The 15,964-nt window shown below is 42.2% G+C and overlaps 1 long non-coding RNA gene across 1 annotated transcript; it reads left to right on the top strand.

The window, feature by feature from the left end:
* The first annotated feature begins 4,940 nt into the window (after positions 1 to 4,940).
* On the top strand, positions 4,941 to 9,132 carry LOC129147134 (uncharacterized). Its single transcript, XR_008554474.1, has 3 exons — positions 4,941 to 5,065; positions 5,661 to 5,746; positions 8,988 to 9,132. It is a non-coding gene; the product is annotated as an uncharacterized LOC129147134 (long non-coding RNA).
* The last annotated feature ends 6,832 nt before the right edge of the window (positions 9,133 to 15,964 follow it).

Raw genomic sequence — 15,964 nt, 5'->3', positions numbered from 1 at the left:
ATGAACAAACAGGTTACATTTACTGACTCAACAAGTACAGTTCTCTGTAAATACACTTTGATATCATTATTCATGTCACGTACAGTTACTGAAAGAAATACCCATCTGAAATAATAAAGGCATTTTCACTTTAAGGATGGCTACTTACCATAGGAATAATAGAAGCTCTACTAATTTTGAGTTTAGAATGTATGTCTAGCAATCTAGACTATGAAACAGCATGCTAATAGAAGAAATACTCATCAGAAAATAGCAACTTCAGAGGTGTTGGCTATAGAAAAGCTTCCCTATTAAGCAAAATAAAAAAAGGCCCTTATTGGCCTCTCATATGATTCTCACATCCAAATAAATCAGATTTTACTCTATAGCTTTCATTTAAAGTCATTTAATCCTATTTTAAAAACACAGCCATTTATTTCTCAGGTTGCCTAGGAGGAAATAGAAAACAAATACAAATATCAAATCAAGTAAACATTGGCTATATGGTTATTTTAAATAAATATTTGGTGTGAAGAATGGGTAACATTGAATCCATTCCTATATTTTCTCTGCTTTTTCTGGCCAAGAGAGTGGAATTAAACTTGACTTGCTCCTATTTATCCTCCGGCCCTGGCGATTTGATTTCCTGGATTATTTGCTTTTTTGTGGCTTTGATGACATAGTCTGCAACCCCAGGAGGCCTGTTCCAAAGAGAGGTAGGATTTAAGTCAGGCTGGTGTGAGGTTTGTATTTCTCTTATTCACTAAGTCGCTAGCAAAGCGTTTTTCTCTGAGTAATTAGCTATTTTGTTGGTTTCCTTTCTCTTGGTGATCACGGACTGTTCTCCAGTGGACAAATATAGACCAGAAAATCATTTCCTCTAAAAACAACTAGGGGAAAAAAGGTGTGTCCCTATGTATGAGCTTCAAGAATCCCACTTTCACATCCATGGAATGTGGGTTGGAACGGCTAAAAGACGGAAGCCAACTTTTACTTCCATCTGGACAAAATAGGGCACACTCTAAAATAACCAGTTAGGGCAGAATGAGGAGAAATGCACAGGGTGTTTTTGTGCGATCGGGTCAAAATGCTGCACTGTTGCAAGCCAGGGAAACCAACATGGACAGATCGGCCCCAGGGAGGGTGAAAGCATTGGTAGTGGGAAGCCAGACAAACAGAGCCATCGGGGCTATGGAAACATGACTGTTCCCAAACAAACTGCAATCCAAGCCCAGGGAACACCCACGGAGCTCTCACACTGGGCACCAAAGAAGGCGAGGCTGCTAACTTGTGAGCATAGTGACAATAGCAAAGGAAAACCCAGCGGGCTGAGCTGGCCCTTCCCAGCTGGCACCAGAATAACACTGCTTGAGGAAAACAACATGAGGCCTGGCAGTGGGAGAGCCACAAATAAAAGCTGTATGTTAGCAAATGCCGGGGGATAGACGCAGCCTTTATTTCCTAGGGAAATGACCACGTTTACAATGTTATGAATGGTATGTGTTATGTCAGTGCAGTCTCCTGCGTGCTGATGCAGAAGTAGATGCTATGTCTGTGCTGAAGGTAAGATGTGCTTTAAAACCCTGACATTTCTGGGCAGCATAAAACCCAGGGGTGAGAATTTACATGAAGGCTCAGCTATGTGAGGCCATTGGAGATGTAGCTGGTTTCCCGAGTCCTACAACAGAGCTTCTTAGCCTTTAATATGCCCCATACAGTCATCTGCAAAGTGCATTGAAAACGCAGATTCCGATTCAGTAAGTCTGGGGTGAGGCCTGAGAGGAGAGCCTGCATTTCTACCCAGTTCCCAGGTGATGCTGACGCACAGATCACATTTGCAGTTGCAACATTCTGAAAATCATTATGTCAACATAATGAGAAATGGGAGGGCAGGTTTGGAACTAATTGGATTACATACTCAGGCTCTGGTAGGATAAGATAATGGACTTCAATTAGCATCTGAATATGCCGATTGCAATATGAGATAGAAAAGACGTACACTTGCTTTTAGAAGACTTATCTTCCACCCCCCCATCCCTCCACCACCCCCATGAGCACAGAGGTTGCAACTGCAGCAGAAGTTAGTAATATGCCAGGATCTTTGAGGCAGAAGAGACCTCAGACATCAACTAGAACATAAGCCTCTTGATGGCCCATCTCGTGCTGCATCCACGGTGTCCAAAGGATCCCTTCTGGGTCAATGCAGGACACTTCCGACCCTCGTGACATATTCGTTTCCTGTGGCTGCTGTCATACACTGAAGGGGTTTAAAACAACAGCAATTTCTCCTCTGACGGTTCTGGAGGCCAGAATTCCACATTCGGCATTTCTGGGCTGAAAGCAAGGTGTCCAGAGGCTCTAGGGGAAAATCTGCTCCTTGCCTGGTCCGGCCTGGCATTCCTGGGGCTGCTGGCATTCCTTGGCAGGTGGCTGCATCATTCCATTCCACTCTCTGACCTCAGAAACGGCAGACCTTTCTCTGCTCTGCCTTCACATGGCCTTCGCCTGGGAGTGTGCCTGTGCGGAATCTCTGTCTGACTGTCTCTTATAAAGACACTGGCGATTGCATTTAGGGCCCACCTGGATAAGCCAGGATGACCTCCTCACCTCCAGATCCTTAGCAACATCTGCCAAGGCCCCTTTTCAAAACGAGGTGACATTCACAGGACCCAGAGATGAGGACCGGCTATCGTCGGGGGCTTTTATTCAGCCTGTCACACACAGGCTACGGCTGCACAGCGCAGGAGCTGTGCTCAGAAACATTTCCCAGCCGGCTGGTTAGGATGAGGACAAGCACTTCAGGACAAGTGTCAGCTGAAGTCCTGAGACAGCCACCCCTGCGGCCCTGGGTATCAGTGCAGATCGGTTTCTCAGATGCACGTGAAGCGTTTCTCGATGACATCATCTGCCATGGGATGTAGGTTGCTGGGCAGTGTGTCTGCACAGCTTGTCTCTTGGGTCTTAGCTAGTAAGTGCTGTCCTATCTTTCAAACTAAAAGCTTTTCCTATAGGACAGGAAAACTTTTTTTTTTTTTTGTCATTTAAAAAAATTTTTAAAAATGTTTTAAATAATTATAGATACCCAGGAAGTTGCAAAGACATGTACCCGGAGGCCTCTTGCACCCATCACCCTGCCTCCCCCCATGTTAACACCTTGGCCTCACTGCAGTACAATGTCAAAACCAGGAAACTGACATTGATAGAATCCCCAGCACTTATTTCACAGACTCATATTTTTAACTGATTAAATAATAACAAAAGGACTTTTCACCTTTTATATTTATTTCAGAAAGAAGTGGGCCAGCTGCTATTATTCTAGGCTGTTTCAGAGAAAATGCTTGCCGTGGGTTAGACGTACAGAAGCGCTTTCGCCAGGAGATGGCACCTCACATGTACGAGATGAAACTCCTGAGCCGGGGAACCGGAGCAGTCACTTCTCATTCCAGCTTCCCAGCATTTCATTTGCCACGAGATAGCTGGTAATGAAATAAATTTAAAGACATGAATCCAACGTAATATTCCACTTAGGGTATAGACTTGTTTACATGTGTAGTTAGAGCTTTTTATGTGACAGGGTTTTGATTTCACGTTGGAGCCTCATGAATTGTAATGCATTGTAAACTATTTTTAGGGGAGGTTATTATTTTCTGTGAAAGGGATATTGCACTTGGAATGCTCAGGTCTACGCACTTTCCTTTGCTTCACATTTTGGACTGCTGAGGCGGTCGGCCTGAGGATGGGAGACAGGGTTCAGGAAGAAGGTCAAAGTGAGGCAGCTGAGTCGGGGAGGGCTCTGGCTTCAGCAGACTCTCCAAAAGAGGTCAAAAACTGGGGTGGGGAAGACTTCCGGGGTCCAAGATAATGGCAGCTGTTGAAATCCAAATCTCTCCAAAGATCCTTTAATTTACCAATCAGCAGGAAAAACAAGAGTGCACAACTCCAGTGCCTTTTGGTGGAACAAGGTCCACTTACCTATGGTAAAAAACAAATACTGCTTTCTCACAAGTTGGGTTAGAGTGGGGTGGGGGGTGAGGGCCCTACTGTGTGAAAGGGAAGAAAAGGAGATGGAGCTAAAATCATTGCTAGACAAAGGAAGACCACAGGAAGTATAACAACAGTGAACAAGAGCACAAGGAAAGGGCTCAGAGTGAGCATGCGCCCCTGGAGGCAGTCCCGGGAAGGTGACGGCTCTGGGAGAGGTGCCCTTTGCAAACGGGGCGGAGGTGAGGAAAGGAGCCTGGGGAGGGCGTTAGAGCCTGTGAGGCAAAAGAAAACCCCTAATCAAAATGACACATGGCCCCTCCCTGCCAAAAATCCGGGAATCACGATAACATTTCAGTGCAATATTTTAAAAAATCAGAATGAACAGCCTGGCCGGCGTGGCTCAGTGGTTGAACATCGACCTATGAACCTTGAGGTCATGGTTGGATTCCCGGTCAGGGCACATGCCCTGGTTGTAGGCTTGATCCCCAATGTGGGGCGTGCAGGAGGGGGCCCATCAATGATTCTCTCTCATCATTGATGTCTCTCTCTCTCTCTCCCTCTCCCTTGCTCTCTGAAATCAATAAAAATATATTTAAAAAAATAAGAATGAACATAAAATCCATGATGATCAAAATATCGCCATTTGAAATAAGGACAGGAGTGGTATTGCTGATGTTTCCTTTCACCTGGGGGTCCATTCTGGTTCAAGGACACTTCTCTGAGTGTGACATGCTGCAGAGCTCCCCCTAGAGGCGTCCTCCCACTTTGGTGGCTGCGGTAAAAGGAAAACTCAGCAATACTCCTGTCTTTATGTAAAATGATGATACTTTGATCATCATGGATTTTAACGTTCATTCTGATTTTTAAAAATATTGCACTGAAATATTATCTTGATTACCGAATTTTTTGGCTCCCCTTTAAATTGTTTTCCTCTCTTACCTCACTCACCCTTGTCCTGATCCTGACTTAGGGGTCCCTGAAGCAGAGGTGAGGGAGCTGTCGCTACGTGTCCTCCCGGGGAGACTCAGATTCCCAGGCTTCCTACTCACTGCATTTGCTGGTGAAGCAGCTCTGGAGCCCCTAAATCCTCTGAGAAAAAACGGTAGGTACTGACTGTTGGATGGGAGAGCCCACCAAAGGATTGGAGAGAGGTTCCCCCAAACCGTAAAAAGAAATTGATGGAGGTCTCTGGCAGCTCCCACATTGTTTGCTATCCAAGCTGTTTTCCATTACTGATCTTTCAGCAGCTCCTCAGCTCAATCCCAGCGCCACCCTCGCTGTCCTCATCCACAATAGGCCTCTTGACCCAGTGACCTGTCATTCCAATCAGTGATAAACATGCCTTGTCAACACATTCAGGCACAGGGTCCCCCGGCCTGGAAGCAGTGGCTGTTCATGACTGCTGACGGGGAAATAGCCGACAGAGGTGACCCTTGGAGAACCTAGCCCTTGTCTATTCTTTCGCAGACTTCATTAGAACCATTGACATAAATGAGTTATAGATTCTTCTCTCTGTTCTATCTTCTTACAGGGGATCAGGCAGAGTCAAGAGGATGAATCAGCACAAAGATATAGGGCCATTATTGGAAAACACATTCAAAGTAAATAATAGACTGGAAGTAGATAAAAGGCATAATCTTGCATTTGAAAATTGTCATGCATTTCCTATACAAACTCTCTGTACCTCTTCTCTGTAGGACAGGAGACTGTGCATCAGTGGAGATAACCAACAGCCATTTTCCTATTGTATGAACAAGCAGAATTGGAGGAGACACATATTCAGGTATTTTTCTCAAAGTAATTGTTGTATTGGTGAGATGGCATACTTAGAGAAATGTGCAAAAATTACAAGTGTACAATTAAATACATTTTCACAAAATTAACATGCCCATATGACCAGCATCTGATAAAAAAAAACTACCAGCAGAGGCCCCCTAATGCCCTCTCCCAGGAAGCAGTTACCCCAGATAATCAGTGTCCTGACATCTAATCCCAATGGGTAGCCGGCCTGGCTTTACACTTTCCATAAATGAGATTGTGCAATATGTATCTATTATGGCTGGCTTCTTTTGCACAAATATGTTTGTGAGGATCATTCATGTTATTTGAACAATAATTTGTTTATTGTCATTGCTGTACAATAGTCCCTTTATTCCACTATTTTACAGCTGACGGACATTTGGGTTGTTTCTGGTTTAAGGCTGTTATGAATATGGCTGCTATGAGCATTCTTGTCTGTGGACATTCCTGTATTCTTGGACATGTTTGAAAACATATAAAGGCATCTGCTGGGTGATACACAGGAATCAAATTGCTCTGTTTCACAGAGCTTTTTTGAGGTTTATGTGTTTTTGAGTATAATTGTATATGAACAACTCAAGACAAGATAGCATGAGTGCATGAGCATCATTTAACCCTTCGCACTCGCTTGCTTTTTTCTCAATTCCTTTATTCTACTCGGGATTTAATTTTTTAAATACCCCAGATTTTACAAAGCGCGGCAGTAGAATAAAAAAACTGGAGTTTCTTTTCATACAAACTTATTTATTTGGATTTTTTAATATTTCAAATCATTGATACATTCAAAGAGTAATTTTAATCTCGATGCTAACCGTGTCGAGTCACACTCGACATCCGAGTGCAAAAGGTTAATTCAAATTCTATATTCAGGAGAGCACTATCTAACATGAAACTCCTTCTGCTAGTCTAATTATAGTATTTCTATTATATGTGACATCTATCTTGTTAAGGAACTTTAATGATTATTTCTCCTGTGCGTGGACATGTCACAAACCCATTCTTAAAACTGAGGGTGGCAACATAACAGTAGCATCTAAGCCATTTCTAATAGGCATATAAGTAACTCCCAAATCTTATCTGTTAAATCAGCATTAAGTAGGACTAGAAATTGTGCTCACCTCTGCAGGACTCTCTAGTTTTCATATTTTAAATCCATTGCAAGTTCTACCATGTCATACATCTTTCAACAATAGTTCTTAAAAATGTTGCCTGATTATAAGACTCACCTGGAAAATTTATTAAAAATAGATTCCTAGTCCAACTAGATCAGATGCTATGAGGAGGCACCTAGGAATGCCTGTTTTTCAAAACTGATGTTTTAGATCAGCTCTGATTTGGAAAAAGTGCAAAGCAGCATTACAAATAATTGCATATTTGGTGTCTTAAATAATAATTGTGGAGTCATGATTTCTAAGGCTTTCTTTAAAAAGATATTGTGTGTGTGTGTGTGTTGTGTGTGTGTGTGATAGATTACTAATTCTTTTATTTATTCAGTTATTTCATATTACTGGTCATTCAGGTAGTATTTTCATTCATTTAACAAATATTTATTGAGTGCCCACAAAAACCAGTATTTTAAAATGTTTCACATAATGTGAGTGCTGCCTGAAAGAATTCTATAAATGACACACACAAGAAACTAAATCATAAAGCATGATGCTATTGTATAAACAAAGTGCTATAGAAGTGTTCAGAAGGGGGACATAATTCCTGACCACGTTTTGCCTTTTCTGTTTCAATTCCACCACTGCTCCATACACACCAGGGCAGCAGTCACTAGAGTTCACAGGGATCCATGGTCACCATGACTGTTTACAAAAAACATAAATCTAAATAATGAGGTTAACATTTTATCCACACCAAGTTAGAAACAGGAATAAGAATGACATCCTAGCCCTAGCTGGTTTGGCTTAGTGGATAGAGACTGAAGGATCCCAGGTTCGATTCCAGTCAAGTTGTGTACAGGAGACAATCAGTTGGTAGACGTATCTCTTTCACATCAATGTTTCTCTCTCTGTATCTCCCCCTTCCTCCCATTCTCTCTAAAAATCAATGGAAAAATAACCTCGGGTGAGGATTAACAGCAGCAAAAATAAATAATAGCCCACAATCTGCCTTGTCAGCTCCCCATTAATTTTAAGCTTCTTCAAGTTAAGAAAGTGGTCTATTTGCCATTGCTCTTTCTCCAGCTCCTAGAAGAGACTATAGTAGTTGATCAATAAATATTTTCTAAATGATGAATGAAAACATGTAATGGAACTTAGCTATATTATTGGTGACAAACGTAGGTTTATATGACCCTGTAATTTTACCTTTGAGGAAAGAATCTAAAAGATGAAAATCACCATTTGGTGTGTAGATAATGTGTGTTATACAGATATTGATATTTATTAAAAATCAGTATAACATAGAATTTAACAGTTGAGTAGGGTGAACTTGGACTCCGGAGTCAGAAAGAACTTAGATAAAGTCTTATCCTGGCACTTGCTAACTGAGTGAACTAAGGTCTCAGTTTCCTCATCTGTGAAATGGGGTTGACATAAGAGTTTCTACTGTCATAGGATTGTTGAGAAGATTACTGGTATATGAAGTAATGTGGGAAAAGCTTATTTAACAGAGCCTGGCACATGCTACAGATTTAGTAAATGGGAGCATCCCACCATTAGGCCAATCCTGTGAGTCAGATAAAGCCAACCCTGACCTAGATACTGGCCTGCCCTCTCGGAGTAGTGACTTATCTAAGTATAAATCCATGGTGACTAGAAGTGTCAGTGATGGCCTCTAGATTTGAGCCATATTCAACCTACACAACCATATGTGGCAGCTCGGACTGTGACACTGTTACGACTATCATTATAATTGTTCATGTTGTGCTATTTTTTTAAAAAAAGTTCTTTTAGAAAAAGAAAGTATCCTATATATTTCAAAAAGCTGGTTAATCTAAATAGTAAAAAAGAAACCTGGTTAATCAGTTAGCTTAAGATATACTAATTGATAATTTTTATTGGGATAAATTTAACATGGAGATATTTACAGTGTTACATATACAAATAGAATTCCACATTGTACTTAAACTAGGTTAAATCTATTTCTATATAAGTTTATGACTTGGAAAATAATTGTTAGAGTGACACCATGGAATTGTAGACAGTTACTTCTCATTTTAAAACTGTACACTGATTCCTGTTATAATATTTATGTAATAAACATTTCAATCCTTATAGCCATCAGTTATGAAGAAACTTTTGAGAAACTTTATTAAAAATATGAAAATTTAGAGAAAGACCATAGAATAAAAGCAGGGGAAAACATGTGGATATGATGGAAGTAAAATGGGAATTTAAGAGGAGAGGAAATGGATGTTCAGAATAATGGGGGTTAAAACGATGACTCTCTTTCAAATCATGTAAGTATTTAAGAAATTAAATGATATCGAATCTTTCCATTGAGTTTTCTTATGCTTTACAGCGATTGATGCTTCAGTCACCAATTTCTAATAAAAGTTCCAGGAGGACTAGGCAGTTCTATGTACTACCTCTGAGCTTAAGGACACAGAAATAACCCATTTTTGGAAGAAACTACACCTGTTCCCCCCCCCCCCCCCCCGACCCCTTGGGATGGTTTCTTCTTTGCAGTTTGAGCTACTTGTATTTGCCATCTGGGCACACTTCCTTCTAGTGACAGAAGACAGGTCTCTTATTCCACTTCCCCAAGCAAGCCAGAGTTAGTACTTGATAATACAATATTTCAATTCTATCTCGTTTTTCCCCTTGGTCACCACACAATAGTATTCTCTGCATTTTAAAACAACTTAGCTTATCTTACTAACATTTCAAAATCAGCTTGTACCATATAATGTTCTCAGTCATTAGATAATTCATTCTGCTTAGTCCTTTGAGAAGGATGACTTTGGTTAGCCAGGAATAAACTCAGTGGTGTTTCTAAATTAGTAAACTCACTTTTATCCAGATAATGGCAGGCTTGAGGGGTCCTGCTTTTAAGAGTAGAACCATTGGTTCTAACAATTTTGGCTTGGAAGCAAGCCATACTGATCCTTAGTTCTCGGCTTGAGCTGTTTGTAAAATTTGTCATCTAAATTGAATTATTCAGGTGGAAGAAATAAAGTTATACAAAAATGGTTGGCTCTGTTCACATTAATGATGAAAGAAAGTTACATAATTTGTGGTCTATGGCGTCTCCAGAGGACTTGTATACATATTATATTCCTGAGAACCTTCCTCCCCTACCCCCCCCCCCCCAAACACACACACACCCTAACAGTGAGGTTGGCATGTGATCCCCATTTTAACGGTGAGAAAAATGAAACTCAGAGAGGTCAGTTGCCTTTCCCAGGGTCATGGAACTAGTAAGTGGCAGAAACTGGACTAAAGACCAGGTTTTGCTGAGGTCAGATGTTAAGCAATTGGGAGTTCACAGACATAAATAAACTATATTTTGGCCCATGTGCTTGAGATCATGAACTATGACCTAGATTTGCCTTCCTTTCCACGAGGCACTTCCCTGACCCTCCCACCCACCTCTTTTTTGAATATAAATCAATCTCTGCTAATTTTGCTGATTCAACAGCCAGACTAAAACATTATCACTGGGGGGAATGTACTTTCTTCATTTATCTTAATAGGAAGTTAATTTTGAGACTTAATTGTCAGAAACTGCGTCTCTTTGCACTTGCGGTAGGTAACCTATGCGGAGCTGGAGGACACAATTAGTTGGTGTAATTTTATTCCATGCTTGTGTGGAAGTAGAATTTTATGCTTGAGGGAGAGAGCTTAGGACGGAAATTTAGGTGTTAACTGCTCGTCTCTGGATAGGGGGAAGTTTTTCTTTTGATGCCTTTCTACATCCAGGAGTTGAACCTCAACTTCCTACCTTTTGACGATAAGAATGTATTTCTTCCAGACCTGCACGTCTTTCTAGGTTGTTTGCTCGTATATCTTCTCAAAGCCTCTTATGGAAACTGTGTGTATGTGTGTGTGTGCCAGGATGTGGGTGTGTCACATTCCTGAAAGACGTTAAATTTAAACTTGGACATTTTCTTCAAAGAGGATATACAGGTAATTTTATGGTATAGTGGAAAGTGTGGGTTTTAGAGTCAGACTGCCTGCTTTCTAATTCTGGCTCCATCTCTCAGTACTGTGTGACTTTAGGCAGCTCAGCCAATCTTTCTGTGACTCAGCATCTCATCTGTGCAATAGAGATAATTATCTATAATAATAAAAGCGTAGTATGCTAATTAGACCGGACGTCCTTCCGGATGTCCTTCCAGATGACCTTCTGGATGAAGCCGGGGCTGCGAGGGAAGCCCAGGTCCCGGGTGCCTGCCTGCAGCCGGAGGGAACCCTGGGTCCTGGGTGCCAGAGGGAAGCCAGTGCTGGCAGCCAGGGGAAGGAAGGTCTACTCTTGCACGAATTTCTTGCATCGGGCCTCTAGTAATACATAAATACCTTATGGAGTCATTGAGGTTGCAAGAATATTGTGGGTGTTTCTAAACCCTAGAAACAACAAACATTGGCTATTATTATTTGTGTGTTATAAAGTGGTCATTTGTGAAGTATAAACATTAAAAATATACTGCCATTTTTATGAACCTGATAGGGCATTTTTTTCCAAATATTTTAATGGGTTGAAAGCTGTAAGAAATAGAAATATTCCTGCTCTCTTGTTAGAGAATTTCCTCTTTGTAACTTACTCATGGACTCATGTCTTAGTGTTTCTGACGAGCATATAGATATTTCAATTTAAAATTAAACAACATTCACAAAATGATTTAATCATAAAATCATTTTAGTCATATAACGTATTCTAGTAATCACTTTACGTCCTCTCCCCAATTCTGCCGATGCATTTTTGTGGAGCCATTGATTTCCAAAGTGAAAAATCACTCCCAAGGGCCAGTTCTGGTGGTTTTCCCCACCATTCAGCTCACAGGGATTCTCTCCCTCCTCTGAATACCAACTCCTATAATCTCACTCTCACTCTTTTGGCACTTACATATTTCATTGTATCTTTGGGCTTATGAGTATGTATCTTTGCCCTTCACTAGTTTTAAGCTCTTTTATTTTATTTACTTTTAATCCTCAAAGAGTGAGGATATTCTTTTTCATTGATTTCCTCCTCCTCCCCCGACACACAGAGAGAAAGTGGAAGGGAGGAGGGGGGGAGAGAGAGAGAGAGAGAGAGAGAGAGAGAGAGAGAGAGAGATCGAGACATCCACCTAAGAGAGATATATTGATTGGTTGCCTCCCAAGCTCACCCCAACTGGGGACAAGGATCAAACCTGCAACCCAGGTACCCACCCCTGACCAGGAATTGAATCCAAGACCCTCAGGTGTGTAGGCCGACATTCTAACCACTGAGCAATGCCGGCCAGAGTGATGTTAAGCTCTTTGAAAGAAGAACTCCTTTGCAATCCCTAGGTAACATGCCTCCCTATAACTCTGACTCCTGAGCCTGTAAGTACTGTTTCTATTTCAACCACATTACACCAGGTGCAAAGTTCAGATACCTGTATAATTTTTTTGAGAAATCCATTTACAACAGGCATTTTGTGAGTTTCAGAAAAATTTACACATTTTTGGGAGGGGAGGGCTAATGGTGAGTAGTTGCAGTGCAGAGAACAATTTGCCCCCACCTCCTTTCTCTATCTTGCTGGCTTCTACTCTGTCTTTACTAGAGTTTCCATACAGAGTTCTAGACTCTTCTCTCTCTAGCATTTTTTTTTTTTTATCTTTTCCACCCTCCTTCGTTGTCTGCAGGGGTAGCTAATCCCCAACAAATAATTTGGGTAAAAAAATATTTTTTCCTCTAACTTCTTATTGCATTGGTTTTCCCAGAGTGGCAAGTGTCACTCCTGTAATGTGTATGCAATAGGCATTCAATAAATGCATGTTGCCTGGTGATGCAAAAATGCTTGATTCTGGTAGAAGCAGTTTGGTAATTGGGGGCAAATGAGGATTTCTTGAAAAATCCTCTCCCAAATTCATATGTTGAAATCCTAGCCCTCAGCGTGATGGTATTATGAAGTGGGGTCTTTGGGAAGGGATTAGGTCATAAATGGGATTAGTGCTCTTACCAAAGAGACCACAGAGAATTTATAGTGATAAGATGGCCATCTATGAGGAAGCGGGCTTCCACCAGACATCCAACCTGCTGGTGCCTTGATCTTGGACTTCCGAGCCTCCAGAACAGTGAAAATAAATTCCTGTTTATAAACCACCTAATCCATAGCATTTTGTTATAGCAGCCTGGATGTGCTAAAATATGTCTCCAGCAGAATCCTACCTAATAAAAGAGTAATATGCAAATTGACCCTAACTCTGCTACACCCACAAGCCACGCCCAGCAGCCAATCAGGAGCAAATATGCAAATAAACCCAACCAAGATGGCTACAGCCACAGAGAGCAGGAGGGAGGCTTGGGTTTCCCTGGTAACAAAGGAAGCCAAGCTTTCCACCTGACCTTGCCAGCCTAAGCCTCCACTCAAGGCTACAAAGTTTTAATTATAGAAGGTAAATAAATCCAAACAAATGGCAGCAGCTACGGAGCTGGAAAGAGCAGGAGGCAAGGGTTTCCCCCGGCAATGGAAGAAGCAAAGCTTTCTGCACACCCTGGCCAGCCCAGGCCTCTGCTTAAGGCTACAAAGTTTCAATTATAGAAGGTACACAAACCCCAAAAGAAGTGGCTGCTGGCCACGGAGCGAGCAGGAGGCTTGGCTCCACTCCAGGCTACAAAGTTTCAATTGTAGAAGATAAATAAATCCCAGATACCAGGGCCTCCTCTTGGGTCGCCAGGGGCGTGGCTAGCCTGCAAACCACCACAGGCCCCTCGCTCAGGCCGCCCCACGCCCCAAGGGAACCCCCACCCTGATCCTGGACACCCTTCAGGGCAAACCAGCTGTCCCCCACCCGTGCACCAGGCTTCTATCCTATCTAATAAAAGAGTAATATGCAGATTGACCATCACTCCAACACAAGATGGCTGCGCCCATGTGGTCAAAGATCCTGCCCCCATGTGGACACAAGATGGCCACCACAAGATGGCCAGCAGGGGAGGGCAGTTGGGAGTGACCAGGCCTGCAAGGGAGGGCAGTTGAGAGGGACCAGGCCTGCAAGGGAGGGCAGTTGGAGGCGATCAAGCCTGCAGGGGAGGGCCAGTTAGGGGTGACCAGGCTGGCAGAGGAGGGAAGTTGGGGGCGAACAGGCTGGCAGGGGAGCAGGTAGGCATCAATCAGGCTGGCAGCGGAGTGGTTAGGGGGTGATCAGGCTGGCAGGCAGAAGCAGTTAGGGGCAATCAGGAAGGCAGGCAGGCGAGCGGTTGGGAGCCAGCAGTCCTGGATTGTGAGAGGGATGTCTGATGGCAGTCGGACATCCCTCGAGGGGTCCCAGATTGGAGAGGGTGCAGGCTGGGCTGAGGGACACCCCCCCCCTCCATGCACAATTTTCGTGCACCGGGCCTCTAGTTATACAATAAAAGGATATGTTTCACTCATAGTGAAAGCATTTCAAGGACAGAGCTGTTCTTAAACTGGCAATTACCATTTCTTGAACCAATAAAGTCAGAACCAATAATCACCAAAAAGCTAATTACTCTAAGCTCAAGCCTGTGAAATACTTGGAAGATTTTGTTTCTCATAGCTATCACACCTGGACTGTGTGGAAAGGTCATGGGAATTCAACTAATGTTAAACATTCACTCCTACCCAAGCAATCTGAACTGTGCAGCCTCCGGGGTAAACAAGAGAGCAAGGTAGTATTCCTTCTGTGTGGCAATTTAGGTCATGTTTCTCTATCTTTCCCCTTGTGGCCTGGCAAAGAATGTTCCCAGAATCCAGAGAAAAGAGAGCCTATGTTCTTTTATGAGAACAGATGATCAGAGATAAGTACTAGGTGGTTTCTAGAGGAGAAAACCTTAAAAAGGAAGCTAGAACTCTACAAAACAGGCCTGGAGAGATGATGTTGTCTATTTATGACTCAAGAGATTTGGGGGTAAAATGCTATACAGACAAGTACACTTGAGCTGGAGAGAGGACCCATGTTGGGAACAGGATTTTGGGCTCAGGTCTGGGCGTGAACTCACCCTCAGCACACTGGAAGCAGAATTAAAAGTACATATGTAGGTCTTTGGATTACCACTCCAGTACATTTTCGTAATTTGACACAAAAACCATATCATGGATGTTTGAGGATATAGACCAGTGTTACTCAAAGTGTGGACTGCAAGATATTTTAGGTGTCACAGCTCATCTTTTAATTGGTATAAATTTGTGTTTACTAAAATAAATAGAAAATAATTAGTACATCAAACTCGTGATTTCACACACAGGTAGCCATCCAACTCTGCAAATTAGCGACAACTATAGGCAGTGTGTTCAACGTGTCAAGAATTGTTTCAAAATTTTGATAACTGCAGTTTGCACCCAAATCATCTCTGATATAGACAGATGATAGGGACAGCTAGTGTGGATTTATATAAATTGAGTCTCCATATTCACCACCACATGCTTTCCAGGGATAAAAGAAAAGAGGTGGATTGGAATATTGAAATATCGTGATGGTTGTATGTGAATAGCCAGATTTAGGACACTAGGTTAGACAACCACTTGGTGGAGATGTTGTAGAAGAGATTCAAGCACAAAACGGGATACTATGGATTTTTGAGGTCCCTTTCCTGATGGAGAGTGTGACTCTAACTGGACCTCATGAAAGGGACTTTATAAGGAAGGAATAACATAGCAGTTGTCAAAGGATACAGGACCTCCTTAATGCGGCCATGATGATGGTATTGGCACTTAGTGAGCAGGGACCATTTTCTTTAGGCAGCTTGCACTGCGTGGGTGACTCCCACAATGAATAATGGTGTCATAGCTCGTATAACTTTTGAATGTCCTGCTACGTACTCATTTAGGGGGAAAAAATCTCTTACAACGATCTGAACCTAAAATTTAACTATGATATATAAAAAGTACCTTTTCATGTTTTTTCCAGGCATATGAATACTGTGTCATTCACAGTACTTATCTAAGAATAAAAATCCATTTTATCTATAATAATAAAAGCATAATATGCTAATTAGGTTGAACAGCAGAACAACCTTCTGGATGTCATTCCAGACATCCTTCCGAATGAAGCCACGGTGGTGAGGGCCGAAGCAGAGGTGGTTAGGGGCAATCGGGCAGTCAGGT

The sequence above is a fragment of the Eptesicus fuscus genome, chromosome 18 (genome assembly GCF_027574615.1).
Source record: "Eptesicus fuscus isolate TK198812 chromosome 18, DD_ASM_mEF_20220401, whole genome shotgun sequence".
Lineage (NCBI taxonomy): Eukaryota > Metazoa > Chordata > Mammalia > Chiroptera > Vespertilionidae > Eptesicus > Eptesicus fuscus.
The sequence above is the reverse complement of the archived record's forward strand: the minus strand, read 5'-3'. Positions and strand labels throughout refer to the sequence as shown.